This window comes from Peromyscus eremicus, chromosome 8a (genome assembly GCF_949786415.1).
Source record: "Peromyscus eremicus chromosome 8a, PerEre_H2_v1, whole genome shotgun sequence".
Lineage (NCBI taxonomy): Eukaryota > Metazoa > Chordata > Mammalia > Rodentia > Cricetidae > Peromyscus > Peromyscus eremicus.
This window is the reverse complement of record NC_081423.1, coordinates 1,923,333-1,949,313: the sequence shown is the minus strand read 5'-3', so window position 1 is coordinate 1,949,313 and position 25,981 is coordinate 1,923,333. Positions and strand designations below refer to the sequence as shown.

The following is a 25,981-nucleotide window of genomic DNA, read 5'->3' as shown; positions in this document are numbered from 1 at the left end:
AGGTGGGAATGAGGAGGGGGAGGGATGGAGGGAAGGAAAAGTAAGAGCAAGGCATTAGTGGCATTCAAAAACTTTCTGCTTTGGAAAGAAAATTAATATTCAAAATTTACAAAACTTATAAAATGGAGAAGCTGTATGAATAGTTATTAGAAAAGGAATTTTTGCTTGTGTATGCGGGTTCTCTAGAGTGCTCTTAACAGCTGTTACCTTTTGGGTGATCAAGCATGCATTTGAAGAACTTCCATTGCTTGAAAGGGGCTCCGAGAAGTAGGACACTCAAGTCCTGTATGTGCTACTGCTGATCAACAATTAACAGAAATAAAAATTTGAAACCTCTACAACCACAGTGTGGATGGGAAGCACATCTTTCTCACGCAGCCTTGGGTCTTGTAACCATCAGTACTGCTGGTTGTCTCTACAAACATGTGGAAGGACTGGGAGGACCAGGCGTTGCCATGGACACCTGCACTGCGGACCAGCAGCCTACCTTCAGGCCTGCTAGTCCCACTTTCTACAGAAGAGGAATTCTCACACCAATGTCCAGGAAGGGAAGCTACTCCTGGTTGGTCCCTCCTTGTTCTTTGTGAATGAGTAGAATGGAGGAAGAAGTAGGAAATTGTTTCTATGGCTGCCATTCAATCTAGACAGAACAGCTTTGCCTCCAGTTAAAGAACTGAGGACTTCAGCCATTTAATCCTCATTAGCATGAGCTGAGCCTTTTAAGACTTCAGATTTCTCATTTAAACAGAATGCCGGGAAAGAGGCCAACCTGAAGAAGGACACTTGTGTCCTTCTTATAGTCATAAGGCTTCACAAGGAAAAATGCAAGGTGCCAGCTAGTTTTGAATAACCAAGAAATAATTTTTGAGGATAATAGGTTCCAAATAGTACATATGACATATTTATATTGAAAGTGATTCCTTGTTTATCTAAAACCTAAACTTAACCAGGTATCTCTTCTCTAGCAACCTCAGTCCTTGTCTCCTCATAGCTGTCTCTTGAGCCCTAAGATAAAGACTCCTTTTGAGTTTCCTTTTCTTTGGGTACAGAGCTGCATCACTGTGGTGAAGGCCAACTGTGGGCACTATGGAAATAATCTCCATCCCCCATCCTGGATGTTGAGGACAATGAGCCAGCATTTAAGGGCCTTGCTTCCTTTGTGGAAGCAAACAAGGAGCAAGTTAAGATATGACCCTCAATAAGTGGGAAATCCTCCACAGGGATTCATGGGCATTTCTAGAATCTCCTAGCACTGACTGTTGTAAACTTTCCATCTTGTACAATTTCATCATTGCATACACCAGTGTCATCAAACACAAAGAGGTCTTTGAGCAAAATCTCTGTCAACATGTTTTGTCCTTTTGGGGGCTGATACAACAAAATCCAATAAACTGGGCAGCCAAGGAACAACAGGAATATATTTCTCATTGGCATGGGGGCTAGGAAGAGCAAGACCAAAGTTCTAGCATAACTCTGTCTTGTAAGTGGCTTTCCCCTGGCATCTTACTGGTGGCTACTTACTGTGTCCTCACAGGAGAGAAGGAAGCAGGACAGCTTCCCTGGGTTCATTTCTAGAATGAATCCCATTTAGAGGATTTGTTCCCATGACTTAGTCACCCCTCCCAAAAGCCACACTTCCAAAGAGCATTACATTAGGCATTAATATTTAACATACAAATGACCTAGTCACTGCCCCCCCAGGCCACACCTCCAAATAATATCACATTAGGAATTAAGATTTAACATACAAATTTTGGGCAAATGCAAACATTCTATTTATATCACAACTTCCTTGGGGCAAATGAAGACTGACTTAAATGAGTTTCTTGGATAGACATCCAGAGATGTTCTGAGAACATCATGTTCTCAGAGAAGCCTAGCTTGGGCTAGAATTTAAGGTGATCTCTTGTCATAATTAAAGTGAGATGAGTCTTCAAACAGCTTGGCATCACTCAAAAAAATCTGGTGTCTTCATTTCTCAGCTGCAGTGAAGGCTGGCTCCTAGGTCTACAAAGAATTCCATTAGCCCACCGCAGTTGTTCAGAAGGCATACAACACATGCACAGTACATGGCCCTTCAATATGTAATTGTCAGGGACAAGGAGATGTCAAATGAGAACCAATGTTCCCCTGTACAAAGCTGCCTGGAGGCACCATGCAAAGTGGTATCATCTCACCAAGAACTGAACAGAGGAATCAAACTCAGCCTCCAGTCTCTGCCCAAGGAAGAAGAGAAGAGATGTCTGTCACTCTGACAGATTCCAGGCTTCTGGCCAAGGGCCTCTGTGGTTCACTTAGTGACAAGCTGGAACCACGGGCTTTGGTTAGAAGTGCCAACTTTGCCTAGAAGAAAATCTAAGGGAGAAAACAAGTGACGGCCACATTTTGCTCAGCAGTGTCAACTGTTCACCGTCTTCTCTTGCTAAAACCGAGCCAGTTTCCAGAGCCTTCACTTATTTTATCAGGAAGGAGAGGCATTTGCTACAGTGGCTGTTCTGCCTGTGAAGCATCCTGGCATCTGAACCATCCCTCGTTTCTCTGATATTCCACTCGAGTTTATGCAGTACTCACCCTAGAGCAGGAGCCGTGATTTAACAATGAGGAAAACGGGAGAGCTCGGACTCTAGAGAGGAAAACCCAGACACTAAACAGTGAAGGTCTCATCCACATGCTGTGAAATGCAAGAGCTGCAGGAGGACAGGCACCTGACAGGGAGACCATGGGTAGGCAACAAGAAAGGCTGCCTCTTCACAGTTTCCCTACAGAGGCAGAAGAGCTGAGTTCTGTCCTTAGTGCTTCTCTGGGGATTAGAATCAGGACAGAGGTGCAAACGTAGCCACCTTCAAAGATGCTTCCTCAGCTGAGGCTGACCTTCTCACACAACTGTAGACAACAAGTATCCAGGGCAACCACACCCATGGGACACCCTCGGCTGCCTAGTCCTGAGGTCAACTCCCCAGCCAGGCTTCTTCACCTTCGCTGTTTCCTGCTTGTTTTCTAACCCAAAGATCCATATCTGACTTAATTTTGCTGGTATCCTTTCTGTCATTTTGTGTGCAGTAAGTAGCTCAGAGCAGTGCACTTCTGCTAGGAAAAGCATTAACTAGACTATATGCATTATACTACTCTTGCATGTCCAGCTTTATTAAAGCCATCCAGAGAAACACTGCCAGCCCACATAAGTCTCTTCTCCCACAGAATATCTCCCCAGTGAGATTACACAGAAAATGAAACAAATATCAGTTATCAGTTGTTCTGAGCAAGAGGTAGCAGGGACAAAGAGAAAAATGTGTCTCGGCTGCATTGGTTTGGACACAAATAAACAGAAACCAGGTAGGTAGATTTCAAGAGACAGGCCAGGATTTTTGAAGCTTTTCATACCTCAGTAACCAATTATCATATGCAAACTGACAAGGGAATAATTTCAGGAATCCTTCCAGCTCAAAGAAGCTCGATTATGCATGGTTTTTTCCCCCTCCGCCAAATACACACAGAAGGCAGCTCTCCAGAATGGGGTCTGTGCAGTGGGGAAGGAAGTCAATTTCTTCCCTTCACAGGACTTCACACCAGGTAAATATTGATTACACTTTCCTGGTGCCTCTAGCCATCATTTCTGTTATGAATTCCCCCCTTGTCTCCATGGGGATAGCAGAGCTTGGCAGAAAGACATCTTCTAATTACAAGCACTGAATTCTTATTCCCAATTCTAGCATCCTTGGGAAATGATGGCAAGTGTCCACTCTGAGGATGACCCAGAAAGCAGAGGCAGACTGGAATCCAGACTGTTATAGGGGATGCCAGGGCACCAATACTTGGAGTTCTCAGGTTAATTACTGATATAGCCTCAGTGATCTGCATAGTGGGCAGCAGAGGATATCGGGGTGAGAAGACAGTGGGTGTGTTATCTTGAAATTGGCAGGGGCAGTCGACTGAGCCTTCAGATGCATACAGGGTGTCAACACTAGACCCAGTATAGAGGCAAGTGAGCAGCCATAGACATTTCTTGAACCAGAAATGCTAGTTTTATGCAGGATGTCCACAGACATCTTTCTGTGACACCAGCTTTGGGTCCTGAGTGGGAGAGAGGAATGGAAGCTGAGACTGTTGGCTGAATGCTTTTCATCAAGGCCAACTGCAGAATCTAAGTGCCAGTCAAATGCAAGTACTCATAGCAAAATTGTAAAGAATGTGATGGGGAAATTGCCCTGCCCTAGGTTGAGTTCTACCTAGGATGACAAAGCACATAGCTCAGCACTGTCCCACAGCTCAGGACTGCAAGGCTGCAGGATTTGTTCGTGAGAGCCATCTGCTGCTGGGCAGCTTCCAGGACATTAACTCCTTGGCACTTCCAGCTTAGCCTTTGCACTGAGCATCTGCCCCTCTGTCCAGAACAGAAAAGTCCTCAGAAGATGGCTGCAGGTACATGAAGTGAGCAACCTTGCAACAGGCAGAGGAGACTTCACGAGTGATGTGGCCAGGGCTGCGAGAGCATCCACGGCACTGCATCTCTGCACTGAGGTGCACTTTTGGTTAAATCCCCGTGTGTGTGTGTTGCCACAGGAACAGCATAGGATAGCTGTTCAAGTTTTGTTTCTGTTTTTTTGTGATAAAACACTGACCAAAAGCAAATGAAGGAAGGCTCCCACCTCCTGATCACAGTCCATCACTGAAGGAAGTCAGGGCAGGAGCTCAAGCAGAAACCATGGAGTAATGCTACTAGCCGGCTAGCTCACAGAGGCATGCTCAATTAGCCTTTTCTTACAGCCCAAGACCACACGCCCAGGGATCAGTAGTGATGTAGGCCCTCCTACATCCGTTGACAGTCAAGACAATGTCCCACAGACAAACCTGATCTGGGCAAACCATCAGTTGAGATTTGCTTCTCAGGAGCCTTTTCTATGTTAGGTTGACAGCTAAAGCTAACTAGAACAATGGCCCAAAGAAATCTGCTTTGTGCTACAAAGAGAAGAGAGTGTGTGAAAGCTGCTGGAGGGTCTCCTTCAGCTGTCACCAACACCTGAGAAAGGACTGCCCGGCTCACAGGCAGCTGAGGAATGCCATTGTGTCATGCCATCTGGTCCCTGTCAGATCTGTCGACAAGATAAATCAATAAATAATAAAGCCTACAGTATAGCCAGAACCAAATGGAGATAAGCATATGTTTGTGCAAACAGGAAGACCACCTTCTATGGAAGAGTCCAAAAGTATCAATAAAACCAGTTTCAGACACACGCTACAGAGAAAAACTGCTAATTACTGATATTACCATTGATCTCTATTCATCCGAGACTTTTGTTCAGGAAAGGCAATTGCTTGGTCCCTTACATAACCAAAACCAAGAGAATGTGCAGGGATTGGGAGGGGGCATTCTCAGCTGAGGCTCAGACAAAAGGCTGGAGGGAAATGAGGCAAGTGGTATTTTCTGGGGACCTACTGAGAGGAATCACACAGAGAAGAGAGAAGCTGGCCTAGCTCCTCTCAGACTTCAGTCCTCAGCACTGCGCTCTGCATATAAATGGCCGCTTTCAAAGAGTCCAACAGAGACTCTTAAGGAGGGACACTTTACAGTGAGGGGTTGCCTCCTTCTCTAAAGAGATTTTTGTTGTTAGTTGAATTCTTGGAGAAAATGCATAGAATCAGAGTTTAAACCCTTAAGAGCAAGGGCTCTGAGGTCGGGCCTGGGTTTGAGACCCACTGCTGTCCTGCCAGGACTCAGTGACACCTAGTGACTAGCGGATGCTCTGGATCATTTCTCTTCATAGACATGCAGGATGCGACTCTGTGATGTGCAGCCCACAGCTGAGCAGGGAATGGAGGCACTGGAGCAGTGCTACCAGCAGAACTAATAAACCAAGGATAACTGAGGGCTGAGATGCTCAGAGGGACCCAGGGCGATCCCAGTCCCATGTAGCACACTTAGAAGTCTCGATAGATGCCAACCAAGATGTTTAACAAAGAATCAAAATTCAAAATAAAGGATCCAAATTTATATTTGCACAGATCAACATCTATTGCTTCCTGACGACAAAGAGAAACCCAGAAAAATCCTTGGGACAAGGGCATAGGATACATTTTCAGGATGCTACAGTCACCACCATTATAATATTTTCATCACCCCAAAAGGGAGAGCCCTGCAACCCCTGTGAATATCTGCTTCCTAGTCTGCATCTCCCCTAGCCTGTGCTTTCTGTCCTTAGGGTCTTCTTGTTCTTATCTTCAATGTAAACAGAATCACACTGCATGTGTCTGTCCCTGGCTTAGTAAATTTAGCATAAAGTTTTTAAGGTTCATCCAGGTTGCTGCATGTTAGAATACTTTCATACTCTATGTGGCCATATACTATCTCATAATATACCACATTACATTCATCTGTCCACTTATAGGATATTTGAATTGTTTCTTTTCCATTTGGGCCATCATAAATGGTGCTGCTATGAACACTCAAGGCTGTCTGAGCACCTGTTTTTAGTTCTTTGGATTATACACCTGGGGATAGAAATGATGGGTTATCTGACCATTCTGTCCAGCCTTTTGTGGATTAATCTAACATTGTGTTAACAACCATGGCGGCAATAGAGTTTATCCTTCCAGAAAGATCCATGAAATGACCATGGAGTCTCCTTGATCCGTCTTTGGCCACATGCTCATCGCTGAAACAGTCACTGTGGGCAGGAAGGTGGAACACTCTGGTTGGTGAAAATGTGTCTACCCTTATAAGGAGAATCTTTTTATTCAAACGGCCTGCACTTGGATAGACACTGATCAGAAATCAAAATGGGGGCCTGGAGAGGTGGCTCAGTCAGCAAAATGCTTGATGTGACGTCATGGACCTGAGTTCAGGTCCCTAGCACCCATGTAAAAAGGCAGGCACAGAAGGGTGCACCTGTAACCCCAGAATCATGAAGACAGAGACAGGTGGATTCCTGGAGCACACTGGCCAGCTAATGCAGCTGAATAGGTAGGTTCCGAGTTCAGTGAGAGACCCTGCTTCAAAAAATAAGGCAGAGAGTCACTGAGGTAGACTCCCAATGTTGACTCCTTCCCTTTACATATACACACACCCACATGCACACATGTGCACAGACACAAGAACACATGAACATACAAACATCACACATAAACATATACACATAATCAAAACTGTATTTACAGGAGAAGAATGAAGAGAACATAAAAGATAAAAATAAGAAGTGTCTACATCGCCAAAAAGCAATAAAATAACTGTTTTGATAGTGACGTGGGAGTGTGTGGCCGGCATCTGCTGAAGAGTCAGCATTTGACAGGACTTCACAGAGAGCACCAGTCATCCCCAAAGTACAGATGAGAAAACTGGAGCGAAGGGAACTTCAGCAATTCTCTCAAAGTCACCAGGAGAAAATGATTGAGACTGGATTTGAACCTCTGTGCCTCCAAGTGCTAAAGCTCCTGTCTTTTCCTCTATCCCAAGCTGGTGTTTTACTGAGCAGCAAGCACAAGGCATGAAATAGTCTCAATGGCAGCTTTGGTGACCCTCTGAATATTCACTGTTCTGGGTACCAAAACCTTCACAAGCACCTGTGGACATGCATTTATGCAATCCCCTGGTGGCATGGATGAAAGCCTCCCACTTTGGCACATGAAGCCAAAACAAAATACCCTCTTTCCTCATCAACACCAGGATGGCATTCCTCACCAGACAATGGGTCTCCAGACATGGTCAGAACTATAGCCACTCACTAGTGCCTCCTGCACAGCACAGTGGAGTCAGTGCTCTCAAAGAGCACAAGTGAACGCATTGCCCTGCCTCCCGGTTCCTTCAAAAGAGACTTTGGGCAGTTGATCCACATTACTTCCCTTGACTATCAAAGCAAACTGATGTGATTCAGTGCCATGGGACTGTGGCTCAGAAATGGCTAGAACTGACACTTCCATGCTCAGCTCAGTTGCTAAAATGGTGTCTTGTCTCCCTCCTCTGTCTGAGCATGGAACAGGAAGAAACTGTTACAGTGCCAATCTCTTAATCAGATTGCAATTTTTCTTGCATCTCAGGGACTGTTGTCATTTGCCTTCTACAGTGACAGCCCTGCTCTCTGTGCTCCCTGGTGGCTGGGGGAGAAATGTTACTGCACAGCTCTTCACTAGTGTTGCTTCGTAAGTACAGCAGAAACCCAGTGTTCACAGAGCTGTCTGGCCAAAGATACCTCAGAACCCCAAGGCCAAAAAACACCTGATAGTTCCCCATTCTGATGATGTGTGTATTACTTTTTTTTTTATTTTTATTTTGCAGTACAATTCAGTTCTACATATCAGCCGTGGATTCCCTTGTTCTCCCCGCTCCCGCCCCCCCTCACCTTCCCCCCCAGCCCACCCCACATTCCCACTTCCTCCAGGGCAAAGCCTCCCCCGAGGACTGAGATCAACCTGGTAGACTCAGTCCAGGTAGGTCCAGTCCCCTCCTCCCAGGCCGAGCCAAGTGATCCTGCATAGGCCCCATGTTTCAAACAGCCAACTCATGCAATGAGCACAGGACCCAGTCCCACTGCCTGGATGCCTCCCAAACAGATCAAGCCAATCAACTGTCTCACCCATTCAGAGGGCCTGATCCAGTTGGTGACCCCTCAGCCATTGGTTCATATTTCATGTGTTTCCATTCGTTTGGCTATTTGTCCCTGTGCTTTATCCAACCTTGGTCTCAACAATTCTCACTCATATAAATCCTCCTCATTCTCGCTAATTGGACTCCCAGAGATCCACCCGGGGCCTAGCCATGGATCTCTGCATCCAGATCCCTCAGTAGTTGGATGGGGTTTCTAGCACGACAATTAGGGTGTTTGGCCATCCCATCACCAGAGTAGGTCAGTTCGGGCTGTCTCTCGACCATTGCCAGCAGTCTGTTGTGGGGGTATCTTTGTGGATTTCTGTGGGCCTCTCTAGCACTTTGCTTCTTCCTATTCTCATGTGGTCTTCATTTACCATGGTCTCCTATTTCTTGTTCTCCCTCTCTGTTGTTGATCCAGCTGGGATCTCCCGCTCCCCCAAGCTCTCTTTCCCTCGACCCTTGCCCTTCACTACCCCCACTCATGTCCAGGCTGTTCATGTAGATCTCATTCCATTTCTCTGTCATTGGGCGATCCCTATGTCTTTTTTGGGGTCCTGTTTTCCAGGTAGCCTCCCTGGTGATGTGAGTAGCAGTCCAGTCATCCTTGTTCCACATCTAGTATCCTCCTATGAGTGAGTACATACCATGTTTGTCTTTCTGAGTCTGGGTTACCTCACTCAGGATGATTTTTTTTCTAGATCCATCCATTTGTCTGCAAACCTCATGATGTCATTGTTTTTCTCTGCTGAGTAATATTCCATTGTGTATATGTACCACATTTTGTTTATCCATTCTTCAGTTGAAGGGCATCTAGGTTGTTTCCAGGTTCTGGCTATTACAAACAATGCTGATATGAACATAGCTGAACAAGTGCTCTTGTGGTGTGGTTGAGCATTCCTTGGGTATATGCCCAAGAGTGGTATAGCTGGATCTTGGGGGAGATGGATTCCCAATTTTCTAAGAAAGCGCCATATTGATTTCCAAAGTGGTTGTACAAGCTTGCATTCCCACCAGCAGTGGAGGAGAGTTCCCTGCGTGTATTACTTTTATGCGTGCTTGTTCATGCATGCACAAAAGTAGCCACTGTCATTGGGGTAGTACTTCAATCAGTAAAATGTTTGCCTGCCAAACATGGGGACCTGAGTTTGATACCCAGAACCCACTTAAAAAGACACAGTAGTACATACTTGTGACCTTAGCAATAGAGAAGAAGAGAAAAGAGGTACTGGGCTCTCACGCCAGCTAGTGTAGTTAGTGAGCTCCAGGCCAGTGAAGGACCCTGTCCTAAACGATAGTACCTGAGGTTCTCCTTCAGTGTCCTCTTGGGCCAAATGATGCCTCAGAGGAAACATGCATACACAGTTCACACACACACACACACACACACACACACACGTATCTGAATATACCCTCCAGTTGCCTTTGGAGACCACTTCATCTCACGGTGATATCACTCTGGGACAGCTCCCTGGTTTGCGTTCTGTTGCTGCCATCAAACACCATGACCCAAAGGAACCTGGAGAAAAGAAGGGTCTGCTTCTGTTTACACTTCCACATCACAATCCATCATCGAGGGAAGTGGGGCAGGAACCCAAGGCAGGAGCCTGGAGGCAGAAACTGAAGCAGAGGCCATGCAGGAGTCTGCTCACTGGATTCCTCCCATGGCTTGCTCAGGCTGCTTTCTTTCACAGCTCCGGACCAATTGACCAAGGTAGCACCACCCACAGTGGGCTGGGCCTTCCCAAATCAATCATCAATCGAGAAAACACCTCCACAGACCTGCCAAAGGTGAACATGATGGAGGTCCTTTCTCAGTTATGGCTCCCCTCTTCCAGATGACCTGAGGGTGTGTCAAGTGGACAAAGGAACAGCCAGCACAGAAGGCGCCTGGCTGCATCTTCCACCCATGTTCATTCTGAACTCTTTCCACTTCTCACAGTTCACAGGTCAGGGTCCTGGTCCTCTTTTTAACTTTATGCTAACTTTGAGGAAATAGATTTGTAGAGGACAAAACAAATGACTGTGGGGTTCTGTCCACATCCCTCCCTCCAACTGCCACTCTGCCCCTACCACTGGCCACATGCTATGTGTCTCTGAGGATACTCCAAACAATGGCTTGTGTGGACCACAGAAAATAAGAGCTCTTGCTGTTTTGAAAATCATTCTGTATGCATGAGAAGTTCAGGAAAGCAGAAACATGAAGGTGATCAATTAACAAGACAGCCATGAGCCTCGTTTCAGGATAGCATCTTTACTTAACCTAAACCGTGAAAACTCTCAGGCAGCTAGCCACGTGCTGAAGGTTCTGCTGCTGAGGACAAGACAACCACCTAGCACCGAGCTGACCTCAGCTGCCTGAGTGCAGCTGCGCTGATGCTATTCACACAGCCGGACCCTGACACACCGATTAGCTAAAGTTCTCAATAGTCAGTTCACTTGTCAGCAGGCTTGGAAAGCAGCAGAAAGTTTTTGCTCTGGACTCTGGATATGAAGCCCAGATCTACCAGAGGGAGGAAGCTGCTTAGGAAGCAACCATGCTCAGGGGAGAGCACTTGCTGTTGCAAGCCTAACAAACCCAAGCCCAGGGAAAAGAGAAAGAGAACCGGTCCCACAAAGTTGCCCTCTGACCTCTACTACACATCAATATACTCAGAGCAATAATAAATATTGCTAAAAGCTACTAAATGTCAACAGGGTATGGTGGTACTACATGCTATAGTGTAGCACAGTCCCTGGTGTTCCTAAGTTCTCAACAGATTTGGCTTTTTATTATGATGGTTATGTCTTGGCTCCTTAACTATTCATGAAGTATTTAAAGCAATGGACTGAATATCACCCTTAATTATACTCTCAACTGGCTGTAGACCAAGAGCATAGGCACAGCCTCTGCAGTAATTCCAGCTGAATTCACACTGGCTGTGCCGTGTGATACTGAGCAACTCACTTGACCCTTCTGAGACTCTTTCTCCTAATTTGTAAAATGGACCGTCAGAGTTTCTCGGTGTTATCCATGTACATCTGTATGTAATACACTGAAATAAGTATAAACAGTAGTCACTGTGAGCACAGCTACTAAACTGAGAACAGAAGGTCTGACTTGTGCTCATACATCACTAACAGTTTATGAGTTAGGAATGCATTTTAAAGGTGCATGTGTGTTGCTGCAAGTGTATGAATGCCACATCATGTGTGTATAAGTCTGAAGACAGCTTTGGGCATCCATCTTGGCCTCCCATTTGATTGAGACAGGGTCTCACGTTTGCTGCTGGGAACCCCAGGCTAGCCCAGGGACCCCCAGGGCTTCTCCTGCTCCCATCTCTCCACAGGAGCACTGGAACTACAGATGCCCACCACCATGTCCAGCTTTATGTGAGTTCTGGGCATTTGAACTCAGGTTTCCTCTTTGCATACCAAGTCTTTTACCCACTGAGCCATATCCCACCTGAGTGCATTTTAAGGACAAACAGCATGTGTTTTGTTCTTCATCATGAAAAGGATATTTCTATAGAAAGATTTGATGATATTCCCGTGATCGATTACTTTAGGTGATTATATCCTAACTTTATCCCTGACACACTGATCCAACAGTGCAACAGGGGTTGCATAGGTCAAAATAGGACTCAAACACTATAAATTATTCTAATGAGGGGAAGTCATCTTCTAACTGTGGACCTGGTGTAACCATTATATTTGATGCCCAATGCATTGAATTTGAGTCATATCCCTGTTCACACACATAGTTTTGGAGAAATTTGGAGAATGTTGGCATCATTCCCATGTACATCAATCCCTCCTGGGATACACTGTCTGGCACATAACCTTTTGGAAGTTCAAGGAAGATTCATCCTTTGCACTTCATTGTTTCTAACTGAACCTTAATTAAGACTGGATGGGATATGGCAAGAAAAATGAGGGAAACAGATTATTGCTTCTTGGCCAACAAGATGCCAAGAGCAAGCTTCCAAGAAGGGTCTGTGTTAGGATCCTGTGCCCCAAAGGAACGAACTTCCTGCAAGCTTCACATGGGTAAAGCCTCAAGTCTGGATCACACTGGTCATACTGTTCCCTGGCAATACAATTAGTCTCTAGGAATCATGGCGCCTCTCCCTGCCCAGAATCGGCTGTGCATGCAAAGACCTCACTGAATAACCGCATTGAAACCTAAGGTGCCGGTGCCTTAGACACCAGGAAGTGTCCTTCCAAATGTCTTCCATGGTTACTGCCTTGAGAGCAGCAGAATGCAGCAACAAAGCACACTCTGGGGAGTGGTAGTGGGCCCCAAACTCGCTTCTAAGCAGGAAGAAGCATGAAATAAAGAAAATGAAAGGAGTATACCAATAAGGCTAAATAGTAGATAAAAGTGGATTCACATCCTATCACCACAACACCTGGTGAAGTCAGGACACATATTCTCCACACCCTAGACTCCTCCCCTGCAAGATGGGAATCATCAGAATAGCACAGAACTATGAAGATATCAAATCACATAATTCATAAAAGTGCATGTATTGAGGCCAGTAAACAATGTGTGTCTGTGAAGGTCTATATGTATACATTCTGAGATATGATATGTATGATAACATTCAATATTGCAACTCTATGAGACAGTGATTGCTCTCTCCCTCCCTCCCTCCCTCCCTCCCTCTCACTCTCCTGTCTTCCTCTCTCCATCCTCTCCCTCCCTCTCCCTCTCCCTCTCTCTCTCTCTCTCTCTCTCTCTCTCTCTCATCTGTTTTTAATTCTGAGATTTAAAGAACAAAACGAGGCCGAACTGTGGGATACACCTGTAATCTTAGCACTTGGAAGACTGTCTCGGGCTAGCCTGAGTAGCAAGATCTTGTCTCAAAGGGAAAGAACAAGTAAAAGGAATTGTTTTCATCTTTTACAGCTAAGAAGTTACAAAACCATGTTTAAAACTCAGATCAGTTTGATAAACAACTTCAGCTAATTTTTATCACCTGTTAATGCAAAAATACTCATGTTCTTTGTAATCCCTGATCCCAGACCTTAGTGAAGGATAGGTTTGGCCAGACCTGTTCCACCCTATAACCAATGACGTTTAGGGCACAAGTACAAAGTCCAACCCACCCAAGAAGACGATTCCATGAAAGTGTAAAATTATATATTGTCATAGTTAATATCCCAGGGGATGGAGTTTATAGACTAGTGACCTTGTATCCCCTTCACTGGACAGCTTTAAGAAAGGCAAAAGACGGAGTTCAAACTGACTGAGCACTTACTGTCAAGTCTCGTGCCAAATGTTTGCAGATATTATCACATCGTCCACCAGTAACACTGAAAGGAAGGAGTTAGTAGCTCTGCTTTGCTGGGAGGACAGTTAGAGACAGAAGTTATGTGGCTTGCCCAAGGTCACTCATTAAAAACCCAAGTTTGTTTTAATAAGCTCAACCTTCCTCAGGGACACCATTCACACAGTGATTGACAGGATTTGCACCCTGGATATGTCCCCAAAGTATTTCTCAAACATCGCACCAGGCTTTCTGGAAAGGGTTGTGCTCAAAAGAAGCTAAATGTCGGTGTGATTATAGAAAGAAGACTGGGTATGGGGGCTCAGGACTAGAGACCCTTTCCTAGAACACCACCCTCCACAGCTGACTGCGAGATTCCGAGCAAAGCAAGAGCTTCATTTTGCCCTGCTAAGCAGTGTGCTCTTTCTTCCCTGCACTCCGGTCTCCTCCTCACCCTGAGCCCAGCGGAGGGAAAGTTCTCCTTCACTGTGGTCTCTATGCTCTTAGAAATTACAACATGTTCAACATGAGCTTTAATTGTGGAAAAAGAAGTGTGCAGTAGAAAAAGTCACACCTGAAGATTCTCCATGCAGCAGACAGACCCCAGTGGCATGACAATAGCCTTTGCTAGAGTTTGGGACGATAGCGAAATTACAGCCGTATAAATTACACCATGTCAAGGGAGATCCTGTGTTAGTGCTTCCTGAGCAAGCCCACGTTCCTATGACTTACTAACTCAGCTTCAGAAAGTACTTCCAGGAGAAGACCTAGCTGGCAAAACACCATGTTTACCTTATGCATCCTTTAAGGAACTCACCAAATTAAAACTTACCATTTTTAATCAAAGCAACTTTTGATATTTATAATAATTCTGAGCTGACCCCTTCCATACTGAGAATTTTCAAGAGTGCTTTTAGGAGGAAAACAGTTATTAAATGATCAGTCACATAAAGCCCCGCTTCTCCCCGGGGACAGCTAGCCAATAGGAGCCTCACTGCTGCCCCAAGGAGCAAAGGGAAGAAACACTTCTAAGTTACAGCTTTTCCTAGCTGCGTCCAAAAGCGGAGGGTCACGGGGAGAACTATCATCCAAGATAGTGACCACAAACCACAGTCAGCTTTTGAGGCCATGGCAGGTGGCTGTAACTTAGGAAATAAATTTTGAATTATATATCATAATCTAAGCCACTTATACCTCAATTTATATGACACATATAATCAGGGTGTAACACATTGGATGCGCAGTTACAGAATAATATCTGCAATGAACATGGACATAAATATACCAAAAATATTTGCAAATGGGATCCAGTGTGAGGCCATCAGGAGCCCCAGCCTCACACTCCCACCACCACTGACCCTGCCTCCCTCACATGGTGGACTGTGTGCCCTGAAACTGGGAGCCACACTGAGTCTAACTTTGCGGCTTTTGTCACAAATTCTGTCACAGTGATGAGGAAACCACAGTTACTCGGGATTTACTAAGAACTGTGTTAATGTTAACATATTAATAACATGTTAATAGCCTGTTAATATCTATACATTAACTACATGAATACTCAGGTATTAAAATTCACTTCATTGGTATTCATGTTAACTGTGTTGCCATTGCTTGTGGCTTTATTTTTCTCCTTTCTTTCACTTACAGAAAGGCTCAACTGCCTCTACAATGCTTTCTGTACCAAGAACTCTCAGCCCTGTGTCCAGAGGCCCCCCCTTCTCCCCAGCTCTTCCCTTGCACCAGCAGGTCCCTCGCTCCTCTCCCTGCATGGAGCAGCTGCTCTCCCGGCTGAATCAAGTGCAGCCCAGTGAGTAGGCTTCTCTCCTGCTTGTCTCAGCAATTTCCTTTTCCCTCACTGCACAAGCTCCCAACAGTTCCAGCGGGTCCAAAGGTGAGTGCTTCCAAACTTGCATTATTTATATATGAGAAACTCGGCGGGCTTTCTCTCGCTGTGTGTCATGTCAGCAGTTGGCGTCCCAAGTACCACACTCCTTCCTGCCCAAGCTGCTGCTTGCTTCTGACAAATTGTAGGAAACTGGATCTTGGGAGGAAAAGATCTTGGGATGGTTAATGAGATAAAGAATCACCTGTGAGATAGGCCTCTGGCATGACTATGGGGATCATCTTGATTACCATAACTAAGAGACCCATGGTAATCTGTGGGCAGCAGCCTCCCAAGGGTGGGGATCCTGGACTATAGAAGGGGACCACTGTGAGAGCTAGAGCTTACTCTCTGCTTCCTGACTGTGGTTGGAGGTGATGGGCATCTTCAGGCTTTTGCCGCCTTGACTGCTGGGCCACTGTGAGCAGACATAAACCCTTTGTCCCATAAGTTGCTTTTGCAGGCCATTTTATTACCACAGCAACAGGAACAAGGCTAAGGCAGATGAGTTCGCACTTGCCTCCCTTCCTTCAGTGGCGTCCAAAGAAGGAATGAAGCTTTACTTTCCTTGGATGGCCATTCCGGGGTACCCAGGAAGAAGGGGGCAGAGAAAGACACAGGTGGATGTGACAGCAGTATGTGGGGGTGTTTGCCAAGGGGAGGGACAAAATATATTTCTCTATACTGAGTCAGCAAAACTGGCAGAAGGGGAGAAAAACTTCACGGTTCAGATGAGGAAAAAGATACTTTTGGTTGCAGTGGTTTGAAGGGTAGAGCTTGTCATTGCCAGAGACCACAGTTATTTTGGCTCCACATAGCCATGGCTTTGTATCAGTTGTCATTTTGTGTCCTCATTTTTTTAAACCCCCTTTTAAAATTGTAGGGTTTAGGAATAAAACCAAGTTACAGACAGATTAAAGTCTTTAACTCTTAATTAAAGGTTTTCATTCAGCCATATGCATTCAGCCTCAGAATTTTTCATCCAGACTTCCCCACAGCCATGGAGAAAGAATGAGACAAATCTAAAAATAAGTCAGCTGCAAGCACAGTCCCCCTAAGGTCAGGCATTGTCCCCAAGGAGGACACAGCTGTTGTTATTTCTGTTGTCATGCCAATGTGGACAGGGACATCTTCTGATTAAAATCCAGTGGGAAAGAACTACCAAAGAGGACCCTAGGGTTGGGTTGTTCTCAAGTGACCCCATGTTCCAGAAACCCCCCCCCATCTTCTTCCCCTCGTCCTGAGCTCTTTTCTGCTTTCCCTACCAAACTCCCCTCAATGGCACCTCAAGCTTCAGTCACTGATGCCAAGAGCCTTGGCTGCAATACCTCCCTTCCTTTCACATCTCACATCTATCCATCCACAAACTTCGTTTTATCCAGGACTGGGTATGTAACTTTTGGAGTGCAGTGTAAAAGTTAGCCCCTGTTCAGAATTAAAAATTTAAAGATGGTGACAACAGAGCATTTAAATCAAAAGCAAGGCCCTTCTGAGTGAGAAAGGGACTTGATATGACTGCAGAGGTGAAGCCAGCCCCTGAAGACCCCAAGGCACCCAGAATCATGCCACACAGCATCCTTAACTGGAACACTTATCACCATCTGGGCTGCTGACATCACGTCCACACTACCCCTGACCTGAGTTTGGGCAGCTGAGCAGACACAGAGATGCAAGTGACCTTCCTCTTCTGCTCAAAGCCTTTCACGGATACTACCTGTTGAGCAAAGCAAAAAGATGAAGTTCTCCAGGACCTGTGTGAGCTAACTCTTGACACCACATCCTCTGCACATTTTATTTCAACCCAGAGCACCCCTGATCTCCCCCAACCCAGACAGGCATCACACAGCATCCCTGACCTCTCCAAACCCAGCCAGGCATCACACAGCACCCCTAACCTATCCAAACCCAGCCAGGCATCACACAGCACCCCTGAACACCTCAACCCAGCCAGGCATCACACAGCATCCCTGACCACGCCAACCCAGCCTGATATTACACAGTGTCCATGGCCACCCCAACCCAGCCAGGTATTACACAGTTTCCATGACCACTCCAACCCATCCACGTATCACACCACATCCATGACCACCCCAACCCATCCAGGTATCACACCACATCCATGACCACCCCAACCCATTCAGGTATCAAACCACATCCATGACCAACTTCAGCCCAGGGAAGCATCACACAGCATCCCTGACCTCCTGCAACTCAGACAGGCATCACACAGCATCCCTGACCTCCCCCAACCCAGCCAGACATCACACAGCATCCCTGACATCCCCCAACAAAGCCAGGCATCACACAGCATCCCTGACATCCCCAAACCCAGCCAAGCATCACACAGCACCCCTGACAACCCCAAAACACCAAGGCATCACATAGCATCCCTGACCACCCTAAACCAGCCAGGCATCCCAGTACCCCTCACCACTCCAACCCTGCAAGGCATCACACAGCACCCCTGACCAACCCAACCCAGCCAGGCATCACACAGCGACCCTGACCACTCCAACCCAGCCAGGAATCACAGCACCCCTGACCAGCCCAACCCAGCCAGTTATTACACAGTGTCCATGAACACCACAACCCAGCCAGGTATTACACAGTGTCCACGACCACCCCAACCCATCCAGGTATCACACCACATCCATGACTACCCCAACCCATCCAGGTATCACACCACATCCATGACCACCACAATCCATCCAGTGGTCACACCACATCTATGACCACTCCGACCCTCCAGGTATCACACCACATCCATGACCACGTTTAGTCCTGGGATGCATCACACAGCATCCCTGACCTCCCCCAACTCAGGCAAGCATCACACAGCATCCCTGACCTCCCCCAACCCAGCCAGGCATCACACAGCATCCATGACCACCCAAACCCCGCCAGACATCACACAGCAGCCCTGGCATGCCCAAGACATCCAGACATCACACAGCATCCATGACCACCCAAACCCCGCCAGACATCACACAGCATCCATGATCATCCCAAAGCAGTCAGACATCACACAGCACCCTAGACCTCCCCAACACATCTAGACATCACATAGCATTCATGACCACCCAACACGGCCAGACATCACACAGCACCTCTGACCTCCCCCAACTCAGCCAGGCATCACACAGCATCCCTGACCTCCCCCAACTCAGCCAGGCATCACACAGCATCCATGACCAACCCAACCCAGCCAGACATCACACAGCATCCATGACCTCCCCCAATCCAGACAGGCATCACAGCATTACTGAGCACCCCAACCCAGACAGGCATCACACAGCACCCCTGCCCACCCGAACCCTCCAGACATCACACAGCATCCATGACCTCCCCCAACCCAACCAGGTATCACAGCACCCATGACCACCCCAACCCAGCCAGGCATCACACAGCAACCCTGACCTCCTTAACCCATCCAGACATCACACAGCATCCATAACCACCCCAACCCAGCCAGGCATCACCCAGCATCGATGACCACCCCAAAGCAGTCAGACATCACACAGCACCCTAGACCTCCCCAACACATCTAGACATCACATAGCATTCATGACCACCCAACACGGCCAGACATCACACAGCACCTCTGACCTCCCCCAACCCAGCCAGGCATCACAGCACCCCTGACCACCCCAACCCAGCAAGTCATCACACAGCATTCCTGACCTCCCCAACCCATCCAGACATCACACAGCATCCATGACCACCCCAACCCACCCAGGTATTACACAGCACCCCTGACCACCCCAACCCACCCTGGCCTCACAGCACCCCTGACCACCCCAACCCAGCCAGGCATCACAGGACCCCTGACCACCACAACCCAGCCAGTTATTACACAGTGTGCATGACCACCCCACCCCATCCAGGTATCACACCACATCCATGGCCACCCCAACCCATCCAGGTATCACACCACATCCATGACCACCTCAACCCTTCCAGATATCACACCACATCCATGACCACGTTCAGTCCCGGGAAGCATCACACAGCATCCCTGACCTCCCCCAACTCAGGCAGGCATCACACAGCATCCCTGACTTCCCCCAATCCAGCCAGGCATCACATAGCATCCCTGAGATCCCCCAACTCAGCCAGGCATCACACAGCATCCCTGACCATCCCCAACTCAGCCAGGCATCACACAGAATTCATGACCTCCCCAACCCATCCAGACATCACACAGCATCCATGACTACCCCAACCCAGTCAGACATCACACAGCACCCCTGACCTCTCCTACCCATCCAGACATCACACAGCACCCCTGACCACCCCATCCCAGCCAGGCATCACAGCACCCCTGTCCACCCGAACCCAGCCAGGCATCACACAGCACCCCTGACCCCCCCACCTCAGCCAGGCATCACACAGGAGCCCTGACCACCCCTACCCAGCCAGGCATCACACAGCATCCATGACCTCCCTCAACCCATCCAGACATCACACAGCATCCATGGTACCATTACACCTGCTGTGCCTTCTTCCTCAAGTTTTCTGCCACCCATGTACACCTCATTTGCTCTCTCATTCCAAGCCTTAATCAGTCAGCAAACATTAACCAAGTACAAATGATGCACTAGACATTTTTCATGATGATTAATCCTGGCTGTATGAGCAGGTCTGTGGGGTAGGAAGGACCTTCCCCAGAGTCCGCAGTACCTTCCTGTGGCAACCCGAACAGGGGCAATGAACTAGCATCTCTCTGACTGAGTGAAGTGTCTTGTAAAATGGCTGCTTTACAACTCTCTCTGGAAAAATACTTTTTTTTCCTAATGTAATAAACAGTAACTCAGTTTATTCTGTTGTGAAGCACCATTCTAATCCCTGTAAAAGAAAGCTGTTGTTTCTCCAAGTTTAAAAATGAAGAAACCAATTAAGTGATTTTCCCAGGGTCACAGACCCATTTTTCTGCTGGACAATTCTTCATTATCATATTGATTTAGAGGAACTCTTTATATATAACAGCTACTATCCTCTTGAGTGTTACATGTTTAGTATGCATAGTATGGAAATACTCCCCTTGTTGTGGCCGACTGTCTTTGCAATCTGCTTCCCATCCACCAGGCTACAAACACCAACTCAAATGAACATTTTATTTAGCCTTGTGTATCTATTTGTCATCTCTTGTGTAGCCAATTATACTGCATCACTAGCAACTTAAAACCATAAATGTTTATTATCATGCCCATATTCTAAGAGTCAAGGGTGTAGGAACAGTTCAACTAGGAGATCTTTCATAGAGGTTCGGGCAAGCTGACAGGCAGCATCTCAAGACTTCATTGGGTTGGATTATCTCCTTGTGAGCTCGTTCATATGGTCTGAAGCCTTCACATTCACCTTCTGCATAGGCTGTTCCATAGAGCTGCTCAGGGTGTAGCAGCCAGCTTCCCCTCATAGTCACCCAAGAGACAGGAGATAAAAGATCACTTGGTGTGGGAACTAAATCTTTTTATAACTAATAAAACCCACCTTCTCTTCTGCCCTTTGCTATTTGTCACACACACCAGCCGTGGTACAATGGGTGGGGAAGAAGTGCCCACACAAGGAAGCAGGGGTCATTTGGTATGGCCTTAGAGATGGACTACATTACTGGTACACTCCTATCCTCCACTAGTCACATGCTATGGACACACAATCATCATCTTAGTTTCAGTTCTGTTGCTGGGATGAAATGCTATGACCCCACAGCGAAGGAGAAACAACAGGAAACACGGAGGATGCTGCCTGCTGGCTCAAAAGCCAGCTTACCCTCAGTCATCTTTCCCATATAGTGCACGACCATCTGCCTAGGGATGTTGCCACCCACAATGGGCCAGGCCCTCCTACATCAATTAACAATCAAGACAATTACCCACAGACATGCCCACAAGTCAATCTGACCTAAGCAATTCCTCAATTGAGGCTTTCCTCTCAGATTACTCCAGGCTGTGTCAAGTTGATGGTTCAAACTAACCTGGCAGTTGTGTACATCAAAATAACCATCCCATGAGCAATGAGTCACCAGTGAAATAGACGACATGTAAGAGAATAGCAGACATGTATTACCAAGGTGTATCTCAATATACTCTATGATGTTTGTGCAATGACGAAACACCTAGTGATGCTTCTCTCAAAACTCATCCTGTCATTGAACAACACATCACACACACACACACACACACACACACACACACACACACACACACACACACACAGAATGGTGCCTTTAGAAAAGGAGAAACTTGGGTTTATGGGCTTAGAAAACTTAATCTCAAGGATGTATTTCCCAAACTAAAGAGTTGGTACCTTCCAAAATTCCTCAAGACAAAGATTTTATATGTATCATGAAAGCCTCTGGTTATTTGAAGCAATGTTGGGAGAGTTGTTTAAAGGAAAGGATGTTGGACAACTTATAAAAACTCCAACATGGCTGCAATGTTGTAAATTCAAAGGCAGGTAGAATGTGGAGGGTCCATCTCAAGAGGACATCCAGTGAGGACATCACAGTCTGCAACCCCAGCACCTCCAACACTGGACAGCTGCGTGGCCACAGGATTTCAATCTACTGTACTATAAGACAGAGGTTCTGCCTCTGCTGGCCAGAACCGATCCTACATGGTCCTCCTCAGGGGAGTTTCTAATGCGAAGTCTAGGACGGGAGCATTTGATTGGCAGAGCCGTTTGACCAGTCGTGGTTTGGTGCCTTGGGGCTGAGGATCACTGAGCCAATACTTTCAGGCTACCTGTGAGGAGAAAGCAGGTCATCCCTCATCTTTTAGATGATTCACTCAAACATAAGACCTCAGGCATCAAGCAGCCAAAGGAAACCAGAAGTTTCCACTACATCTGCAAAATGTGGCCTCTTGGAAGCATGGCATCTAATGAACCTGGAAAACTTCTGACCTGCAGGATATGTAGAAGATTAGCATCACAGGCACTAGTCACATAGAAGAAGATTGAGGCTCTGCCTCTAGCTTCCCAGCTCCCTGTTTTCTCATCCTGTGACTGGAATATCTGATGAAGTCATGGGGAAGGAATGGTTGTTTTGACCCAGGGTCTCAGGAAGTGAAGCTCATCTTCACAGGGAGGCACAGTGAGGGCAGCACCATAGGTTCTGAGGAGAACCTCTGGCATGGTTGGTGACCACAAGGAGAGCTGGGCTAGTCTCCAAAGGCCCTACCCCCTGTGACACACCTCGACCAGGCCTCACAACCTCCAGAGACAGTGCCACCCACTGGGAACCTTGTGTTCTAGCACCTGAACCTGTTGGGAGCATCTCACAAGCAAACTATAGTGACAACCAAGTGACATTCTCCATCAGTAGTGTGAATGCCTTCAGCAATTATGTGAAGACCTTGAACTCTTCTGGGCATAATTTTTTTCAGTGAATGACACAGGCTATGTTGTACTACGAAGGAACTGAATTGTATTGAAATACAGTTATAGAAGTGTTAAACGAGCTTCTGACAGAGCAGCATATATGCAATACACATTACCTTTATTAATACTCTAAAGAAAAATGTAGCAATAGGTTCAATAGCTACTACAATTTCAACAACATGATGAGAATAAAGGACATGGGGAGGTGCTGCAGCAACTGTAATGAGATCTGGAAATAGCTCTGTAGTTTCCGCTGGTGACAGCTGTGGGTATCAGATGCGGCTGTAAAACCACACAGTGGTTTGTTGTCCACATCTGCAATTGAAGGAGTTCTGAAAATCAGAGGGCAATGGAAAACGCATTTCCTATGCAAGCTGATGAGTCCTTTATATTCTCTCTAGAGAGCTGTAGGGACTGGCATGTTCATTGTGGGTTAGGAACCCTTGAGCTAGATAGTGAATATGTCCAACAGCCTAGCACTCTGGTTAGAGACTGGAACAGAGTGCACACAACAACCAACGGCACAGATAAAAATATGAAATGAAAGAAAGGGGCTTGGAGGTTGCAAGCTAGCCCTCATATACGGGGAGTATGGCATGCATGTGGCTTTGAGTATGTCTACATGCACACATGTGTTTCCCATTACGAGACAGCCCTACATTTGTATGGGGTACCATGGGGCTGAAGAGATGGCTCAGTAGTTAAGAGTGCTTACTGCTTTTGTAGAGGACTCAAGTTCAGTTTCTAGCATCCACATCAGGTGACTCACAACTTCGTGTAACTCTGGTTCCAGAGAAGCCAATGCCATCTGGCCTCCTCAAGTACTTGAATCAATAAATAAAAATAAAATCTTTCAAAATAAAAAAGAAATACAGCATGCTGAGTTACTGCAGACATGTAACATCAGAGCCCCAGTCATTTCACGAGTACCTAGGAGATATCTCCTGACCTTCTCCAATGTTGACACAGCAATCTTTACTATTTCATTTCATAGGTGAGTACATCAAACTATGGAAAGATGAATGAAATAATTTACCCAAGGTTACCAGGCTTCTAACCAAAGGGGCTGGCGTTATAGTCAGATTGCCTGGCTCTAAAGCCCAGGTTCATATCTCTTCTGTGGAGGTCATTTTTAAACAACAGCTTGTTTAAAACTCCACATGTATGTGCAGGTGAATATCTGTATGTCAAGAGAAAGTTGGAGGAGTATGTTCGCTAAACCACTGACTTACCTCTGATGAAAATAACAAGGAAAGGAGTTGGGAAGGCAGAAAAGACCTTTGTAAAAAACCCAAAGGGAATAAAACCATTTTAAAGGGAATGAGTGATTGTTCTTGGGTGACTCTCACAAGTAGTATTGATCAAACGGAATGCACAGCTTCAGATGTGGTATTATAACCATAAAATAAAATGATATGGATCCTCAATACACAGTAGAGTAGAAATGTGACATGTGTGAGGTAAAGAAGGGCTAGGCTGAGGCTTGGAAGGTAGCCAGTAGTTAAGAGCCCTTGGACCCAGGTTTGGTTCCCAGCACCTATGTTGTAGCTCACAACAGTCTGTAAATCCAGTTCCAGGAAATCCAGTGCCCTCTTTCTGGCTTCCATGGGCACTGGTCACATGTGTGGTTCACTTTACATATATGCAGGCAAAACACTAATACACATAAAGTAAAGTGAAAATGAAAATACAAAAATAAGAAATATATACATATTTATATATGGCCAAACTTAGGAGAGGAGATAATCAATGGGCAGAAAAGGCCAAGGAAGTTTTCATTATATTGGTTGTTTTATTTATTAAACAGTGTGCACATATACTAAAATTGGAACGACACAAAGAAGATTAGCATGGCCCCTGCACAAGGATGACATGCAAATTCGTGAAGCGTTCCATATTTTTGAAAAATGGGCCTTGGTGGTTCGTGTTCCTGGAGTTGTGTCCATGCCAGTGGACCATGGCAGTTAGACACAGATGGTGCTCACACGCTCCAGAATAGAATTTGACTTCACTGCAGCTGTTGTTGCTACTATAGTGGTAGCAGCCACCATTGCTACTGTTTCTGGTGTTGCTATTTCGTAGTTGGTTACTACAGCTGGTGCAGTGGAGACCCTGGCAGCAAAAGTAGCTACCACAGTTAATTATGATGAATTTAATTCAGCAGTAATATACATTTTGATTGGCTTTGATAGTTACAAAATTTATAAAACTCAAGTTCCACTTGCTTTTGGGATACCATCTTACGAGGACTCCAATTTGTAGTAAGGCTCATTAAGGAAGGGAATGGCTCAATTGCCATGAGCCTACTGGCTATAAGTAGGTTAGGACTTTTATTGGTCTTTTCTGTGTCAAACACACAGATTGCAAGCCCAGCGCCACTTTGAGATCTTTGGCAGCAGTTCACCCTACAGCTCACACATGGTTGAGCCTGTATGATAATGAGTATTCAATGATGGGTAATGCCTGGGGGGGCATGCACCAACCTAAGACAGAGTGCCTGTGTGGCCTGGGCAGGTACCCCCTATGACGGGTAAGGTGACATGCTGATGTCCCATGCAGCCTAAGACAGAAGCTCATTTTTTAGTAAAAAGGGGAGACCTGTTGGGCTCTGGCTCCCCCTTCCTTCAGTATCTGTTGCCTTGCTTGCTGACCTTGACCAGATGTCCACCCTATGCTAATTCCCTGCCGGTTTCCTTCCTCCTGAACACTTACCCGAGGCTCCTTGTTTGTGTATCCTGCATTTGGTGTAAACAGCTAGGATGCAAGTATGTAAAACATCTGTAGCGAACTTCTGCCCTCTGGGGTTCTCCCACTGTGCTGTAAGCCTGTATTTAAGGCCTTTCCCTCCTTCAATAAATGGCATTCGGCATTCACCTGAGATGAATGACCCGC

The 25,981-nt window shown here is 46.3% G+C and overlaps 1 long non-coding RNA gene and 1 pseudogene across 5 annotated transcripts in view; one reads left to right on the top strand and one right to left on the bottom strand.

The window, feature by feature from the left end:
* Positions 1 to 25,981, bottom strand: part of LOC131916603 (uncharacterized) — a 246,801-nt gene that overhangs the window by 168,683 nt on the left and 52,137 nt on the right. For 2 of the 5 annotated variants that reach the window (XR_009380567.1, XR_009380566.1), the window contains exon 3: positions 17,347 to 17,423. The exons of 2 other annotated variants lie outside the window; for them this stretch is intronic. This is a non-coding gene — a long non-coding RNA (uncharacterized LOC131916603). Of the gene's footprint in view, positions 1 to 17,346; positions 17,424 to 23,188; positions 23,405 to 23,804; positions 23,940 to 25,981 lie in introns of those variants that run through there. One more of the 5 variants, XR_009380568.1, reaches the window with a different exon arrangement.
* On the top strand, positions 24,896 to 24,991 carry LOC131918075 (U6 spliceosomal RNA; annotated as a pseudogene).